General features: G+C 34.2%; 1 long non-coding RNA gene across 1 annotated transcript in view; it reads left to right on the forward strand.

The window, feature by feature from the left end:
* Nucleotides 1–991: 991 nt before the first annotated feature.
* The window catches only part of LOC118600398, a 93,074-nt gene continuing 75,285 nt past the window's right edge, over nucleotides 992–18,780 (forward strand). The window contains exon 1 of the long non-coding RNA XR_004950036.1: nucleotides 992–1,065. This is a non-coding gene — a long non-coding RNA (uncharacterized LOC118600398). The remainder of the gene's footprint in view (nucleotides 1,066–18,780) is intronic.

Raw genomic sequence — 18,780 nt, forward strand, 5'->3', positions numbered from 1 at the left:
TAAAATCATTAATACGTAAACATCATTTTCGAAAGGTCATTTTGAAGTTTGAATAAAGATTCTTGTTAAAACTGTCTGTACTCCTCAACATAGGAATTCTAACTGCTAAGAATCCAAACTTATGAAATAGAGATATGGCCAAAGATTTATATATAAATGTAGTTTTATATAGAGTTATCAGTAATATTCTTGAAAGACTCCAAATGTCAAACAATGCAGGGATGGTTAAAGAAATCATGGCACAGTGACAGGATGGAATACTATACAAATGTAAAAATTAATCTTTTAAAGAATATTTAATCTGATCCTGAGCTATAGTAGTGGGTTCACATAACTGAGGGTGGCATAACAGAGAAGGCACCAGGAACATATTTTTGAGTTGACCATGATTATTGCATTGGAGACTACAATTGACTGAAAGACAGAGGTCCCTCTTCCAAAATTTTCTGTGGAAGGTCCTCAAGTAGGAGAAATAAAAGGTGACTGGATTTCTATCTTTTGTCAAACCTTAGGGCTTGGGTTTCTTTGTAAAATGAGATTGGATTTAGAAAAATAAACATGTTTCACAGAGGATGTATAATATCTTAGTGATAGGATTATGGATGATTTTCTTTTCCTGCTTACACTCTTCAGCATTTAAGAACATTTTCTTGGAGCAAATGATTTTGGTATTTCAGCTTATCAGTTTTGATGTATTTTCCAGATGTTTAAGGAAAACTTTCAAATAAATATTATAATTGAACTATAGGAAAATAGAGCCTTGGAAAATGGAAATTTTTTTCCAGTAGTTTTCATATTTTAATAATAGAAAGCCATATATGTGTAAAAGAGAATGAAATGGCAGCAGCAGTGTAATCTATGCTATGGAAAACAAATGTCAAGATGGATGCTCTTTGGGATGAACTTAAAGGCAATTCTTTTAAGAAGTCCTACTTAATTAAAGATAATTTTCTGCGTTTCTAATATGTTCAATAGTCATTCATTTCTGCATGAAGCCATGAGGAGCACTGAACTGGATATCAAGGAACTGTGGGTCCACTGTCCTTCCAGTCACTCTCAATCCAGGTGAGCTTGGTCATCATTTGTCACCCTGATTGACTCTAAGAGGAAAATTTTTCCATAAATCTTTATTGATTTTTGGTTGTATCTCTTTGAAATATTTGCAAATATGAATATTGATTTAATAAAATCTTAGGTAGATTTCATCTTTAGGTCTGCCTACACGAAGCTTACAAAATGCATGCCAACAATGATTCTATTTTATTTAATCCCTGATATCTTCGAAGCTGGGAACATAAATGATCACAAGAGATTCAACCTCAAAATCTGAAAAAGCAACATTTTTTAGTCTGAGCGAATGTGAAGGAATCTCTCATTATAAGATTACACACACACACACGCACCCCTCAGACTGAAATTTTTATGTAAAGACGATTAATGATATTTTTTTCGATTGATGATATTTTAATAAGAATTTTTATTTTAAGCATGTTGTAGCCTCAAAAACTGACAGCACATGTACTTTATGAATACCAATGAATTTAGTCAGCCCAGTACTACCATGTCTTTTGCTCAATGGGAATATCTAGTGCTGTACCACAAATGTTATATCGTTCTTTCTTAAAGGGGAATGACATCATGCAGGAAATTTAAATCCAGTATTAAATGATTCCTTTCCTTCTTTTTAATTACAAAAGCAGCATTGCCTCTCTGATTTTTCCCTAATGGCTTACTTTTTGTTTTGGATCCCTGACTCGATGAACTCAGTGAATCACTGGGTGCATTTTACTATTTGACTCAAAAGATATACTGACTGGCAGACTCATTTATTTTCCTTCTATTTAAAAAAGAAGAAGAAAGGAAAGAAATCTTTTAAAAACTCATTGAAACTCATCATTTTTGGGGGGCACAAAGATGAATAAAATTAGATGAACTGTGAGCCAGAGAAAAGGGGGTAGCCCTGATGACATACTTTGGATATGATGCCACCTTTCAGGTGGCTTTCATTTTCATGCCTGGGTGACAGGATCTTAAAAAAGAAGAAAAAAAAGCTAGCTATTGCATATAAAGTTTAGAGAATTGAGTATTGTCTACTAAAGCAACAAGATTTACGAGAGACGTCTGGCTCAATTGCATTAAGGAAAAAAAATGATTTCAAAAAAATTGCTTCCCTGCCTTTTAAAATGAAAACCATCTGCAATGAAAAATTTAAAATGATAAATCTTCTCCTTTCACACTGCTACTGATAAATGGTTAGTTTTCTTCCTCTTTTTCAAGGGGGCAGAATAAGGATCTAAGAGTATGTGATATTCGTGTATATAGACCTTTGATTACATATCTACATTTTCTTTTTCTGGATTTTTAAATAAGATTCTAAATTGTTATTACTAATATTATTCGATATTATGAGAGGTGTTGCATGGGAACTCCAGACTAACTCTTTGGAGTTGAAGTTCAATAGCATTTGACCTTTCTTAGCTATGCAAACAATCTTATTCTGTCTCAATAAATGCAGTGATTTTAAATCCATAGAGTGTATCTAAGTCAAGATCTGTTCAATGTGATAACATTTTAGTCAATTTATACAATTTTATATTTCTATTAGATATTAAACATTTAATAATTTATGCTTTTTACAGTAAAATATACTTTTAATTTTGAAAAATCTACAAATTCTAGCATTTTTTAAGATTGTAAGTGAAGGAAACAATTTTATAATTGTTTCTTTTTGTTGAGTTCGTGTGCTTGCACATACATACATGTGTGCACAAACACACACAGAATGGGGTCAGCGACTGAAATGATAAAGCTACATTTAGCCTTTTGTTTATTTTTCTCTATTGTAAAAGTATTTAGGCAAGTGTGTTCATAGTTTCATTTACCCAGATCCTAACGAATGGTGAGAACCTAATAAATGGCAATGGCTGAATTTGCATAAAATCATTCTCTATATTCTGTTGCTCTCAGTTTATTAATCTAGAAGACACTGATCCTCATATAGCATAACTCTGAAGCAGGAGTGAGTAGAACTATCCCTAATGGTGGTGCCCCTTTCCTTAAATATAGGGGTACACAGGCTCCTTTGAAAACATGCAAGTTTAATTGGAAATTCTGGTGCCTACTTTACTAGTCATAAACTAGGTAATTGTTTCCTAATGCAACCTGGCAGTACCATTGAGGGCAGATTATACAGAGCTGCCATCCCGAGGTGTTCTAAACAAGTGACAAATCATTAACAGCAAGTCTCTGGATCTCCGTGAGTGACTCTGTGGCTGCTACTGCAGGGAAACAAGACCAGAGAGGAGCGAGGGAGATCTGAGTAGGCAGAAGCTGCTGCATTAATGACTGACATTGTCAGCACTGTGTGCTAGGGATGACTGCAGCATCTTCACTTTCACCTTCTTCTCAGGGGTGTTGCTATGGGTACCATCTCAGAGGTGTCATAGGAAAAAAAGAGCAGGAGGTAGACTGATGAACAACATAAGGAAGTAAAGGATATGCAATGGCATAACAATATGAAGACATCCTTCCCATACAAACGAGTGTGTTGCATACTTGGATAGGGACCCATTAAATATGGAGGATGGCAGACAGGAGAGTTGGTTGAATTGTCAACAAATGACAAATAAAAGGTGCTTTGGAAATATTTTATGGCCCCAATTATCCATAAAGATAATCGTAGTACTAGACCTTTATCACTCAGGGTACAATCTTTTGTCACTAAATTAATTTGTGAGCAACTGGGAGTTGTATGCATGTGTAGTATATGGATGTTTTTGTGATATGGCAAGACTTGGGAAAGCTGTTTATTATTTTAAAGGCTATGTTTTTCTTCACTATTTTCAAACTCCTGCTCCCTCCCATGATCAGAGATTGTGTGAAGGTGCCAATTCCTTAGCATTTGACTTTGAAATTAAACGTCATGGTAACCTTCCCTTCTGCAGTATGTTAATCAATATTAGCCTAATTCTCTCTCTCTCTCTCTCTCTTTCTCTCTCAGTGTCATACTTTAGCCTTTGAATAAAAGTCAGGAAAAAATTATTAGGAGCATTTTAACAAATTGCAGCATTTCAATGATTATGTCACAGTTGTCAGATTTCTTTTCAGCAGAGTTGGAAAAGTGACATTTTGTTAGTCTTCCAAGTTTATTCAACTTATTAAAATAAACAATGTTTTGGTGGAAAACAGGTTTTGCTACAAACCTTTATTGTTGTTTTATAATAATAGAGTCCAAGCATGTGGATATTTATAGGGGACATTATTAAAAATACTCCGCTGGAAACGCAGAGTGACTTCCTCTCATAGTTTGATTGGAAACTAAAAGTTCATGTTTTATTGGTCATGTGGCATTCAGCCTTTCTAAACTGGCTTGGGTAGTTCTTGCAAAAAAAGTATAGCTAGATTTTTGTTTGTTTTTGTTTGTGTTTTCTTCCCTTTTCTCTTATTTATTTATTTTTTTGCTTTCTGCTCTCCCATCTTAAAATCATGGTAGCTGCTGGGAATGTCAACCAAAATCACATTCATCATCTGAAACCACTGCCCATTATTTTCACACATATATCATATAACTGTCATTGGAAACCAAATTCTGGGGTGATTTGACCAAACTCTTGGGAGGCTATTGCAGATACTTTTCTATAAAAAATATGTTTTTACTAAAATCATACAAAAAAGACCCTTGGCCCTGACCCTGCTGCATATATTTATTTTTTGTAGGCATCAGTTTACTCAGGCAAAGAAACAGGAGAAGTTCTGAGAGGGATGAGGTCCTGACTTTCAGACACTCCTTTTTCTGCCTCTAACATAGGTACAGACCGTAGTTTGAACTAGAAGCAGATATTTATGGTAAAACAAAATAGAATTTGACTAAGCAGTGAGAACTAAAACAGATGAGAAAATATAGAGTAGGCTTGGTCTTTATTCATTAATTTGTTCATGAATTCAACGTTTATGAAACAGTTCTTATGGACAAGGTACTGTACTTGGCATAGGAACTTATCACATAGTACTGTGAGTAACATGCATATATAATAGCATGTATGTAGTGAGGAGTATAATTCACTAAAGGGCTTCCAGAGTATCAAATAAAAGGAATGCTTTAGTTTCCAAAGGCTCTTTAGGTTTAAAAAACAACTTGAAGTACTAAAAAGTGGAGTCCATTGCAAACTCCTTGCTAGATAGGGGTAAGTTAGGAGCTAATGTAAAGAATGTGGTAACATAAAAAAAATAGCTTAGAACAGACCTCAGAAGTTGAGACTTTGTTACCTGCATATTATTATATCCACCTCAAAAAGAAAACCCGCTTTGCAAAAACTCATTAAGTATCCCTGTGAATTGCACTATATGGAAAGTAAATGTTAAAAAGTTCTTACGGTCTTCCTGAATTTGACCTATAGGAACTGGACATTAATAGAGTTTTTTGAAATCAACAATTATTTTTTATTACAAGCTTCAAAGTAATTCTTCTTCCAAATATAATGTCAAGTTACATCTACTCCAGCAAGAATGGTTTGGGGAAGGAATTGCTTTATGTTTGAAAAGTCAATCATTAATCAAGTAACTTAAATGCTATCACTAAATCTGGCTTTTTTGTTTTTTTGTTTTGTTTTGAGTTTCTCTCACTTCCCAAGCTTTGAAAGTCGTCTGGAAAGAGTAGAAACATTTGGTGAAAAATGTGTAATTCATAAAGTTATGAGCTCAGCACTGATACTTATTGAACAATTAATAATGCCACCTTGTCATTATTAGTAACAATGACAGTAGCACATATTAAATCCTAGAAGACAGCCTTGGGCTATCAAGTCACCCTCCTTTATGCTACAAATTTTAGTAAACTTTAAACAATTATTCAGCTATTTAAAAGTTTAATTTAACATGTTTACAATCTCCAAATATTTTACGATGTGATTATAAATTGCTTTGGGATTTTTTTTTTTTTACACTCCAAAAAAGGTTATCTTTTACTACAATGTATAATTTACAGCCTTTATTGAAATAAATCTTCAAGAAAGCTGCTAAGAAATTTTATGCAACCATTAAATACATAAACACTTGTAAAGGATAATATATCTCTATACACATACATATGTATGTATATGTGTGTATGTGTGCATTTATACATATTTATATAAAGCATGCGTGAATATACATTCTCATATTTATCTGTACATATGTCTGCCCCTGCATCTGGAAGAATATATTTGTGTTTGTTGAAAGTTGGTCCAGTGTTCATATCCAAATGCAAATTTTGACTCTTTGAAGCACATTTTCATATTTTCATCTCCTCCTTTCTCAGTAGTTTTGCCAGTTGGTGTATTTCTTTGCTTACTTCCACTTTTCCTTCCTCTGCAGCATCCCCCATGAAGTGGCGCTGAAAGATCACGTTAGCACAGTTCCGTAATGTGAAATACCACAAGTCTGCAATTTTTCGGTCTTGAGAGCGTCACTGGGCTGAGAGGATGGAAGTCTTTCAGTAATTATACCAGTTTGTATTCGTCTCACATTTGGGACCAAATACAAATCCGATCCACTCTTTCTCCCTGTGAATATTCATAAAAAACAAAGTGCCAATTCTGGGCTAATCATGTATGGAACCAAACATGTTGATGAGTCCTAAGTATATACTATATGTATGTATACATACGACTATATATATTTATACACACTAATTTTGCTTGTGTCCTCCTCTGTGCAATTTGTTTGTTTAGTATAGGGGTTGCTGTTATAATGTGTTAATAAGCTGCTGAAAGCTTGGCACCTATTACTTGAAATGACAGCTATGTTAGAAGCCTATTAACACTCATAGCAGCAGCTCTGCAGCTACTAGAAATGAATTTCAAAGAAGGTAAATGAACAAAAGCGATTCATAGCTCTAAGAAAAGCAAATACCATGCCCCAAAACATACATACTTTGGAAATGTACAGTATATAAAATAAAAAAATATAAAAAACAAACTCTTCCAGTTAAAGAAACAGCGGAAGAGGACATTTGGAGAAAGGAAAACTGCCTAAAAGATTTCCAAACAACCTTGAGGACATAAATGTAAAGGATACCAAGCATAACTTCCTCTCTTTGTTTCTATTGTATTTAAATTAGATCCATGTCAAACTTAGTTATAGGAATAGAACAGTACAGGTAGAGGAAATTCACTTTTCTCTCCATGAGAAAAATTTAAATCATCTGGATTTAGCTCAAACTTTTTCTTAGTTTCTGAACTTAGAAGGATACCATGCTATTGTTCTCTGAGGCCAGGCTCTTTATGAGTCAGTTCACCCTGCCTTTGAACTATTTTACTTGGTTTTGACTGTCACTGAAATTTTATAAGATGGCTAAAACTCCTGGGTAAACTTTAGCCATGATAATAAAAAAGTGATAAGTTATGTTGGGAGGAGATATTTCTCTTCATGATAGGTTGTGTGTGTGTGTGCGTGCGTGCGTAAGTTGGTGGGGAGTGGGAAGCTATTGCTGATGCTGGAGAGAGGACAGTTCCACAGTTTTAGGCTAAATTAAGATTAAACTGGATTAAGTTTTAAGGTCCCTGATTTTGAAGAAAAGTGGAAGGAAAAGCATAAAAAGACTTATACACAGAAATTTGGAATCTTAGGCAGATTTCAGAGTTTTTTATAAAACTAGTAGCTAAAGCTTATAATAGGCAGTTCCATCCCTAGGGTAGTTTACATTATTTTTATCTCTTCAATATTAGGGCTGTAATGTCTTGGTGACATGGTAGCACTATCTTTGAGTTCATAGCACCATGATACCAATTATATAATATATTGTATATATTTCACTATTCAATTTCTGTGTGTGGTTCCTATGCCCTCTAAAAAGACATCTTGAAAAGTCTTTGGGAAAAATAGAAAACAGGTGTGAACTCAAAAAATATGTGTAAATGTAAACCCAAGACCATTTTCTGTGTGTGTGTGTGTGTATGCACGTGCACAGATTTGATCATATATGGATAAGTCTTCACAAATCCATTTGCAACAGATTATTATAATGTCAGAAGAGAGAGGCTAGAAGAATGACAGTTCTTTCGTCACTGATACTCAATGCAAAGTGCTTTGTATACCATCTAACTAAAACGTCAGTTTTCCAAGTAAGGAAACACTAGCACTGCCCTTTGAGACTAACTAAAATGATCTTATCTCAAATTCTATCAACCAAAACTTCTGTTTACCTGGCCCTTCTGTACATCGACAGTACAATGACTATTATGCTTATTATGATGATCCTGAAGAGACTCAAAGTAAATTTTTGCTATTTGAATTACTAAAATTTAAGTACGCCCAAAATTGTTTGTATAAAATAATTTTTAAAATTTTATTAAATTTGTTGGAGTGACATTGGTTAATTGTATAAAGTGATTTTTAAAAATGAATTCTAACATCTTTAAAAATACGTAATTTATTTATGATATAAAAACTCTACTTTTCAGAATTTTTTATTAATCCAAATGCCCTGTTCATTAACTAGCAGAAAACAAGCCAAACTTGTGAAGCTGCATTTATTGGAATTTACTAAAGACCTTTATTTGGAAATGCCAATGACAAGTTGTTTGTGAGCTGCCCAATATTGTAATATTCTGAAATCATCTGTGAATGGAATCTGGTTATGCAAACAATCACAAAAACAAAAACAACGTAACATTAACATTACCAAGTTGTCAAAAATTAACTTAATTTTATTCTTTTGTTTATAAAAATTATTATTTTAAGCCTTCCATTAAAAATATAACATATATATGAAAAATTCATGAAGCAAAGATTTATCATGAAGGACACACCCAGTTGGCCACCACCTAGGTCAAAAAATATTAATTGCAGCATTTTAGAAACTTTTCTTCAATCACTGCCTCTCCCTCCCTCTCATTCATGGTAAACATCTTTTCTTGCCTTTCTTTATAGTTTTACCACCTAAACTTGAAGTGTATTTTTATCTGCTTTTTAAGTTTATAGAGATCAAATCATGCAGTACGCATATTTTTGTGTGTCTGGCTTGCTTAAGAGAGTCATCCGTGTCATTTAAGGAACTATATATATTTCATCAAATGGATGGATGTTTAGGTATTTTCAGTTTGGAACTATTTCAAATAATGCTGCCATTCACAACTTTTTACACATCTCCTGGTATACACGAACATGCACTTTTGTTTGGTAGATATCTATAAGAGTGATTGCTGAGAGAGTGTGTTTATGTTCAACTTCAGAAGACAATGTCTCCCTGGTCTTCAGGGTGCACATACCAATTTATACTTTTATTAGGAGATTTAGAGTCTCATTTCTCTACTTCCTCACTACCATTAGTTATTTTTAATCTTTTAAAATAATCGTCATTCTTGTGGTGTCTCATTATGGTTTTTATTTCCTTTTTTCTTATTACTAGTGAGTTCCAACACCCTTTCACATATTTATTGGTTTATCTTTTGTGAGTGGCCATATTTCCTTTATTGATTTGTCAGAGTTTTAATTTTTTAATGTTAGATAAAGTAATTCTTTATAAATTATGTGTTCTAGATATTCCATTGTTTGGTTTGTCTTTTTATTCTCTATTGGTCTATTGTGATTAACAAGTAATCTATTAAAATTAAAAACATTATCAGTTTCTTTATATTTATATAGTTACTTTAAAATATTTTCTAATTTCTATTTTTATTTTACTTGAATCTATGAATTATTTAGAAGTATATTGCTTTTCAAGCATATGGGAATTTTCTATCGGTCTGCCTGCCTGCCTGCCTGCCTTCCTTCCTTCCTTCCTTCCTTCCTTCCTTCCTTCCTTCCTTCCTCCCTTCCTTCCTTCCTTCCTTCCTTCCTTCTCTCTCTCTCTCTCTTTTCTTTCTTTCTTCTTTCTTTCTTTCTTTCTTTCTTTCTTCTTCTTCTTTTCTTTCTTTCTTCTTTCTTTCTTATCTTCTTTCTTCTTTCTTCTTCTTCTTTTCCTTCTTCTTTCTTCTTCATTCTATCACTTTTTGATCTGTCATTTACTTGTTCTTGCTTTCTTCCTTGCTTTCTTCCATTATGCCCTGTTCTTTCGGTCTGCCTGCTTCCTTCTTTCGTCTCTTGCCTTTCTTCTTTCCCTTTCCCTTCCCTTCCTTTCCCTTCCCTTCCCTTCCCTTCCCTTCCCTTCCCTTTCCTTCCCTTTCCTTTCTACTGATTTATACCTTATTTTCATTGAGATCAGAGCACATATTTTATATGATTTCTTTCTTTTGAAATTTGTTGAAATTGCTTTATGGCCCAAGATATAGTTAGTTTTGGGGAAATTTTCACGCATGCTTGAAAAGAATGTCTATTCTGAAATGGTGGCCATGATGTTTTATGTATTTCAATTATGTTTCTTTTGATCATATTGTTGAATATTTCTACATAATTTCTAATTTTGTCTCTATGATTTATCAACTACTGTGAAAAATCTTTCATTATGATTGTCTATTTCTTTAGCTCTGTCAGTTTTTACTTTTTATGTCTGAGGTTATATCAAGTACAAATACATTTAGAATATCTTTTTGGTGAATTACACTTCTTATCATTATAGTATACCACTTTACTTCCAGCATAGCTTTTTGCCTTAAAATGTACTTGATATACTAATATGCCTACACTAGCTTTCATTGTTCATTTATTTTTAACAATTCTATATTCTTAGATTTTAGATCTATATCTTGAAAATACTATTTAACTGGGTTTCATTGTTTTTAATCTTCTGAAATCTTTGTCTTTAATTGAAGCATTTAGTTCATTTATATTTAATGTGTTTATTGATATATTTGGCTTAAATTTACTATCTTTTCAAGTGATTTCAGGGAAAAAGCAACCCTCAAAGTATAGTCATCTCCCCAGGTCTCCCTTCTTCCTCGGATCCAGGTCCAATAATTCTTTGTTAGTTTATTAGCTCACCTGTGGTTTTAAACACACACTCTTTTGATGTGTGTTTTGTTCAATTTTCTGGGCTTCTGTGGAGTTTTAGTCTAAATAACCTAGTCTACCATTATCCAAAGTAAATAATATTAGTTCTAAATATTATGTTTTTCTTAAGTCTTTCTAAGTCTAACATTAGTTTGAGCAGTTTATTGGTCAAAGTTTATAATGACTTTTATTTGGAAAAGTATCGATTATTTATACAAAGTAAGCTGAAGCATATAAATCAATATTTTATGTCTTGTAAATCATGTTATATAGCTTAGGTTGGGTTCCTCAGAACCACATGTTCTGACGAGGAGTCTTATGAACATGATTTATTAGGTTGTGTTTCTTGTAAGTGAAGGATGCAAGATCCACTAATGGTAATTTCGGCTAACCATGTATAGGTGCTCTGAAGTCCACTTTAGAGGAATTCCAATTAGCAGCAAAAGAAACTAGAATATTGAGACCCCTGTGGCTCTTAGTCATTCTTTATGGATTGCCCTCCAAGATGACATAAGTCTCCATACTTCTCTATTTGCAGATGCAGAGGGTGACTGCAATGAGAGCACACTGAGGGCGAGGATGAATGAACTTAGTAAGGGAATCCAAGGAGATATGGGCAGGGCAATAAAGTGGATCCTGCACCCTATTATGCCCCGTCTTAATGTAGGTCCAGAAATATAGCTTGGGGGTCCACAAGCTTTAATGGGAAGAGAATAGATTTATAATTTTACTAGCCACTAATGAAATTTAATATTTTAAATATTTTATGAGAGTAGTAGAATTAGCAGTGCCTATAAGTTGTTTGTCTATATGTAGCATAGGACCTATCATATAGTAAGTAAATAAATTTTGAAAAATATATGAAAGAATACTGAAATTAGATTAAAATTATTCTTTAAACTAGCCACATTTCTAAAGTGAACATTCTAATATTTGTCTAAAAAGTGAACATGTTCTATAATCTCTGATTGTCCAGTACAGTTTTAAGAGCATAATGGTGACCAGCCTTTTTCACTAGTTAAAGATATGATGAGGCTCAATTCCTGAAGATAGCATCTGTCCAGAGACTTGGCTAAGGTTATATAAAGTCATTATTACCAGTGTGAGGTAAATCCCTTGTAATAATTACACGTGAAAAGTTCCTGCATTATTCTCCTATCATTCTATTCTGGGCTCACTAGCAAAGAATGGATTAGAAAATGAGTGACAGTGATCTTAAATATTTATTGTCTAAAATCCCTTGGATTTTATAACAAAATTCATGGATCAAATATTTGGGTAGAGAAAGTATACTCATTTAAAAATCCACTTTGACTCATACCAAACATTTTAGTAAATTTTTATGCAGTTTGAAAGACCCAAAATTCAGCTAATTAATAATGGACATTTTTCTAAAAATCAGAGAAAGGATGTTATATGTGGTATTATAGCACAAGGATGTTATCCAAAACTAGATTTTTAACAAGAATCTGAAATTTTCTTTTTTTTATTGAGTCAAATATCAACTCCAAAAATCACAGATGCTGAATCTTTTTGAGTTTTATTCCAGCACTGCTTGTGGAAAATAGTATTGCATCAGGAAAGCTATCTTAGATCCCACCAAAGGAAATTCCAGCGCTAAAGAGCCCAAGCATAATTATAGGCCAGTCAGGTAGTCTTGATGGTTTGGCATCATGAGAAAAGCTACACAAAGAGACTATAACATGTATTTATTTTATTTCCTTCCTGATATTAAATATTCTTGCCTATCCTATGGAAAGTCAACTTTTTTTCTTTAAAGTGGTTACTTCTAGCTTGATGATCTTTCGAAGGCTGTGGAAAGAGTCCCAGACAATTTGCAAAGCTCTGTGAAGACTTATTCCACTGATTCAACTGTCACCTCAAGTTCACGTTTACTTGGGATTTATATGTACCTTCTTAGAAAGACTGTTTCAATTCTTTCTGGGATTTAGTAACTAAATCTCAATTACATGCCTAGCAGATTCTCATTTATTCCCGGGCTTTGTATATTCTTCTCTGGGCCAGGAGCTCCTTCGTATATCAAAGGCAACTCCTTGTAGAGAAGGGAGACGTGAAGGGGCAGAGGAGCCCGGAACCCAACCCCATGTTACTGCCTCTGCTTGAGAAAGTGAAGAAGTTAAAAACACTCACTAAATAATTCTCTTTAAATCAGAAGAAGAATGATTTTTTACAGTTAACAGTAAGATGCATGATGATTAATGTTTTCAACCTTGAGGGCAAACTCTGCCTGTTTAGTATGAATTTTTTATTTCTGTGTTTCAAGTGAAAAATATCCTGGGGTTCTTTTGAATTTCAAACAATTAGTCCAAATTCAAAATGTGTTAGGCTAATTGTATATTTTAATCTAATTTTAATATTCTTTGACTCTGAAATTGATAAGCTAGCATTTATTTGCTCTTGAAAACTTTCAAAGTTTATAACAATCTTTATACCGTTTAAATGATATTAATGCTTAATGATAAAAGCTGGCCTAAGGAAGAGATAACATTTAAGAACTATATGAACCCATGGAACCAGAGTGTAAACCACTTATCTGGTCTATTCCCTTCCCTAGAGTATGTATAATACATTATGGAATTTAGTGTGGAGCCTCCTCCTCTGGGGAACAATTGACTCAGATAGAAGTGATAGACTAGACAGATGTGAATACCATTATTAGCTGTACCACTGGATTTCATAAAAAGACAAAAGAACCAATTTATATGGTCTTTATATGAAGGAATAAGAGGTAACTGCCTATTTTTCCTAGTAGGAACATAGGAGACAGACTTGAATTAGGATTCCTGCTCATTTGTGTCACTCTGGGTAAGTTTAAATTTTCTCAACGATTAACGGTAGAAACTAAAACCTACTTTGATATGTGTACATTTAAAAAACTGGAAGGCTGTATACCACAAAACGTTAATGGTAGTTACCTTCAGGAAGTTATTATATTTGTCCTTTACCTTATATAGATTTTTCATATTTTTACAACAGGAAAAATATATAGCAATTTTATAAGATTATTTTAAGTCTGTTTTGTTTTTAAAAATTTTTAAATTCATCAGTAGAGTACCTTTTTGAAAGGGAATCTTGCACAAAACTTCAGTACCTAAATATATGTAAGTAGAGCTGCTCTACAAAAGTAGAAATGAAAATGCAAAACCCCAAGCCCTGGGCCTTGTCTTCCCTCTTCAGTTGGCTCCTCAGGCATCTTCATGGAAACCTGGGCTTCAGGGAATAGTGTTCGAAACCCACTTTTATATGGGTTAGTGGAGATCACAAAAGTAAAGGACATTGAACAATGCCAGCCTATTGCATTTACTTAACTAATGCTATTAAAGTTGTTATTGTCACCAACTGTTGTTATGATTAACTCTTTAAGAAAGTAGAATAATTTATAAGAAGGAAAATAAGTTAACCATCCTTTCCTAGAAAAGCATTTACCAACTCGCTGTCTCTATCATGGAAGTGTTGGTGGTCCAGACTTTTGGTGTTGAGCCTTAATTGGCTAGTCAGCCAGTGTTGGTGAGACAGGGTTACATAGTTTCACTTTTTCTGATCCAAGACATGCAGATAAAGCAGTATGGGGTGACCGTAGTATATTCAGCCCTGCTTATTTCAAGCTTACTCACTTTTATTCTTTTTACAGGAGCTATCTGATTGTATGACCTGAAAATTCAGCCTTTCCCAGTCTCTCAGGATCAAACTTGACATTTGGCAGAAGGAATGAAGAGGGTCTACTTCACTATTTGGGAATTCAGCATTAATATTCTGACTCCTTATCTGTCTTTAATATTTTCCCTCAAATCTGAAAACCAGGCTCCTGTTGTGTGCTGGGGCTGACTTGTACTTGTTCATGAGAGCCACTTGTTAACTTTTTAGGAATTTTTGCAAGCTAGTAGATGTCATGTAGGTAGCTTGAGATCATCATATGGGGAGTGTTTACACTATGGAAATTGGCAAACTCTAAGTCTCAGGTCTTTCTCTTGGAAAGCCAGTTAAACATCTATTAGCATATCACCTGTTTAGGAACTAGCCACCAACTTATGCTTCAGTTCTCACGACAAGATCTCCATTTTTCCCTAGACCTGAGTTTCTGCCTTGGCGTCATAAGATTTGGATCCTTCATTCTTGTAAGACTTCTCTCCAACAGTATGAATTTGATCTTACATCCCAGCTCTAAACCGAGACCCTGCTCCCCATTTCCTGCTCAGAGATTTCTCTCAAGGTCTGTATAGCTAAAATTATGACTGTATCATCATTACCTAGATTTTCTTATTTCACTAATCATGGGTCTTGAATACCATCCTGCATTTCTTATTACATGATATTAGATTCCATAGTGCTTTTCTTCATACTTATTTTTGAGTTCACCTTTAATTGATGTTTTATATCTCATAGTCTGGAATTCCTTTTAGTCTGTGATTCTGGGTCTACTTTTTCCTCCTTCCAATCATTATAATTCTGTCTCAAATAACTGAAACAACTCAATATTCTTTCTGTAGAATTAAAAAAAAGTTTTGATTATAGTCCTCCTAGAAATCATTTTCTGTATTATTAGGCTCTAAATTATTTAGATATAATTTGTTAGTGGTTTTAATTTTAAAGCCTAATTTAGCATTTTAATAAATAATAACATTTAATATCCATAATGAAGGTTTACCATATATAAAGTATTTAATTTCCTAACATAGCACCTATATTTTCTCATAAAATAACTAACATTAATTGTTACGCTCCATGTCCCAGACACTGTTCTGAGTACTTTGCATGTATTAATTCCTTTAATTTTACAAAATTCCTGTGAGACATACTGTTATGATTTTCATTTTACAAATGAGGAAATTGAGATAAAGAGAGGTCTTGTAGCTAACAAATGGCAAGGAGATGGCTTGAACAAGAGCCCTCTGTCTCTCGAGCCATGTTCTTAACCATTCTACTGTCCTGCCTCTTCCTGAAATGAAGCACAGAGATACCGCTTATGAGGAAGTCCATAATCTTTTATTGTTAATGTCGGCAGCTTATATCATATAGGGGAAACATGAGGAAGGTGTAACCCAAGAAGAAATCTTTAGGCTGAAAAGTTCCCTGTCAGATACAAGGCGAGTTGGGGAAATGACTTGACTGAGGGACCACTGTACTACACAGAATCACAAGCTAAGAAATAAATATACCTACCATCTAATTTTCTGTATTTTAGTTTTATTCCAGTTATAACAATGTTCAGTGAAGCCAGCTACAGCAAATGCAGGAAACTGGTGGAGTTGTATGCTGCCTTCTTTTTGTTATTTGGCAAAATATTTAAAAAGTATATAGATAAACATATTAATAATTATTTTTACTTTATTTGAGCATAAACTAAATAGATATAAATATGTGTTTTAGTATAATGTTTATACTGTCTGGTAAAACTGAAGTTCTGAAGTAACATTAAGGCTAATATAATTCCGAGAACATTTTTCTGTAATGATATTTTGCCATTTACCCTCAGAAAGATAACACCAAATTATATCTATCCAGGTCAGAATATTTGGCATATCGAATAGGATATGATGAAATTAAATTACACCAAGACAAGGATGAATTTTTCCAGAAAATACTCTAGGATTAAGAACTCCAGAAAATACTCTAGGATTAGTTCTTAATTAGTTCTTAGAGTATTTTCTGGAAAATTCATAGGACAAAATAAAACCTAGCACATTGAAAGGCCTCAGGAATCATCTGCATTTGAAAAAATTTTCCCCAGGTGATTCTTATGAATCTTTCAGTTTAAAAACCGCTCTACAGTGGGTCAGACTACCAGTCTAGTAAAGAACTGAGTGATTCACTAAATAAACCTAAATTAAATCATTAGTTTCATTCTCTGGGTGTAACCTATAGCAGCAGAAAACAATGGAAAGTAAAGGACCATTTGTAAATGTGTAGGGATTGTATCTTCCCTGAGGCTGTTATTATATCTGTTCATTAATGGAATTAGAGGAAAACATTTGAAGACCATGGAAAAAACTTAGGCAACTGGAGTCCCTAAAATGTGATTTCCACTCTGTATTCTAAGCAGGGGACTGACTTAGCAGTGAGACCGGGCTTGGTTTATCATTTGTGCCTCTCTTTGTTAATCTATTTTATTATATCTTATTGCCAGAGGAACAATGGAAGGGAGTCTGTTAATTTTTTCCTGGGTATTATCACTGGGAGAGGTTGTTAGGCCTCTTAGGCGTGTACTTAGATCTGCTCTGTCTAGGCCAACAGATACTATTATCATCAGTTTCTATAAGAAACTGAAACTCAGAAAATATAAATGATTTTTAACATATAGCTAATAAATGGCAAATTTGAACTACAGACCAGGCATGCTGTTCCTCATGTTGGGTAGCTTTTTTAGGCCAAGTTTACCACATTTTTATGGGTAGAAAACATGTCAGTAATACTCATGCTTAATTAATTTTTGTTGGATTGAATGAGAATGGGGTAAAGACCCTACCAAGCATTTGCGGCAGAGGCAAATCTCTTGTGCTTTTCTTTTTCTGTCCTCTGTTGATATTTCTTTCTCTCTTTATTGCTCTCCAACCTGGTGCCTGGGACCACCACCTGTCTCCTAGATGCTTAAGGTCTTCTGCTTTGGTATTTTATCTGCTCAACTCAGTATCCACCACACCCCCTCCCCATCTGTGCCCTGACTTCCTCTCCCTCTGTTCTGGACCCTCAAGACACAAGTCCAATGTGTGATGGTCAGATAAACCAACCCTTGTTGCTATCTACCTATAAGATATCAAGTGATATCCAATTCAAGTTTAATTAAGCATTTCCTTTAAAAAAGTACTTTCAGGACTGGAGAAGTACCTGATAGGAGTTCCATTTGCAGTCAAGGATGCTTTGGTCTTTTTAAACCTAGTAAGCAAAGGCTTAGTGTACTTGTATATAAGGCCACCCTCAACATTTACATTTATTTAAATATCCCCAAGGACACTCAAGTCTTCAATGCTGTACAAACAGAAATTCAAAATGAATGTATACACTGACATTCCCTCCCCATGCCCCTACCACTTCCCTAGATACTCATAATGTTTAAGGCTCCCTAAGAATGGAGCTGCTCCTTTGGGAGTTTACCTAATGGAGCAACTGGTATTTCCTAGTCTGCCAGAGGAATGCCAGACACTTTTACTTTGCATAGTCTCTAGGGTTTCAAATAGCACGGAGCCCATCAAATCAATTTATTCAGAACAGATCCAAATTATTCCAGAAGTCAAGTATATGGAGGACTCTCTTCTTTCTCTCCCATCTCTCAGCTGCAAGTTGCTCTCTGCTTTGCAAGGAGGTATTAAACAATGAAGAACAATGGCTACCGCTAATATTTTTAATGTCACCAAAATGTGTTCATATGTTTGCCCTTCTTCGATCCTCACAAGTATTATTTCTACTTTTATTAGATCTGGGATTTTGGTGAGGCTTTATATCTAGAATTATGGCAGAACTTGTTCAAGGCCACCTAGCTGCAGGCATGACAGAATAATTTATTAAGATTTTAATTTGTGTTTCATTCTCATTTTTTCCAACCCCATTTTGAGATGTTAATCTGGCCTTTGCGGTGGAATCAAAATCAAAGTAACCCAAGGACAGGTTTTTTTTTTTTTTTTTTTAGTTTGTTTTCTAACCTGAGCTCTTTGAGAGGTTTGTATCAGAGAAATGGAGAGCAGTGAGAACCTTGGCAGGAAGGAGAATGGCTGCTGCAGTGAGTTTGAAAAAGAAGGATTTTCCCAGAAGTTTAGCAGCAGCTTGGGATTCCTTGGAACTGGTGCTCCCACTTCTTCATAGAGCCTCAGGATATAAGCAGGACACCAGGAAGCAATGACTGTGAAAGAGGCTGACAATAGG

Source organism: Rousettus aegyptiacus, unplaced genomic scaffold, assembly GCF_014176215.1.
Source record: "Rousettus aegyptiacus isolate mRouAeg1 unplaced genomic scaffold, mRouAeg1.p scaffold_m13_p_3, whole genome shotgun sequence".
NCBI lineage: Eukaryota > Metazoa > Chordata > Mammalia > Chiroptera > Pteropodidae > Rousettus > Rousettus aegyptiacus.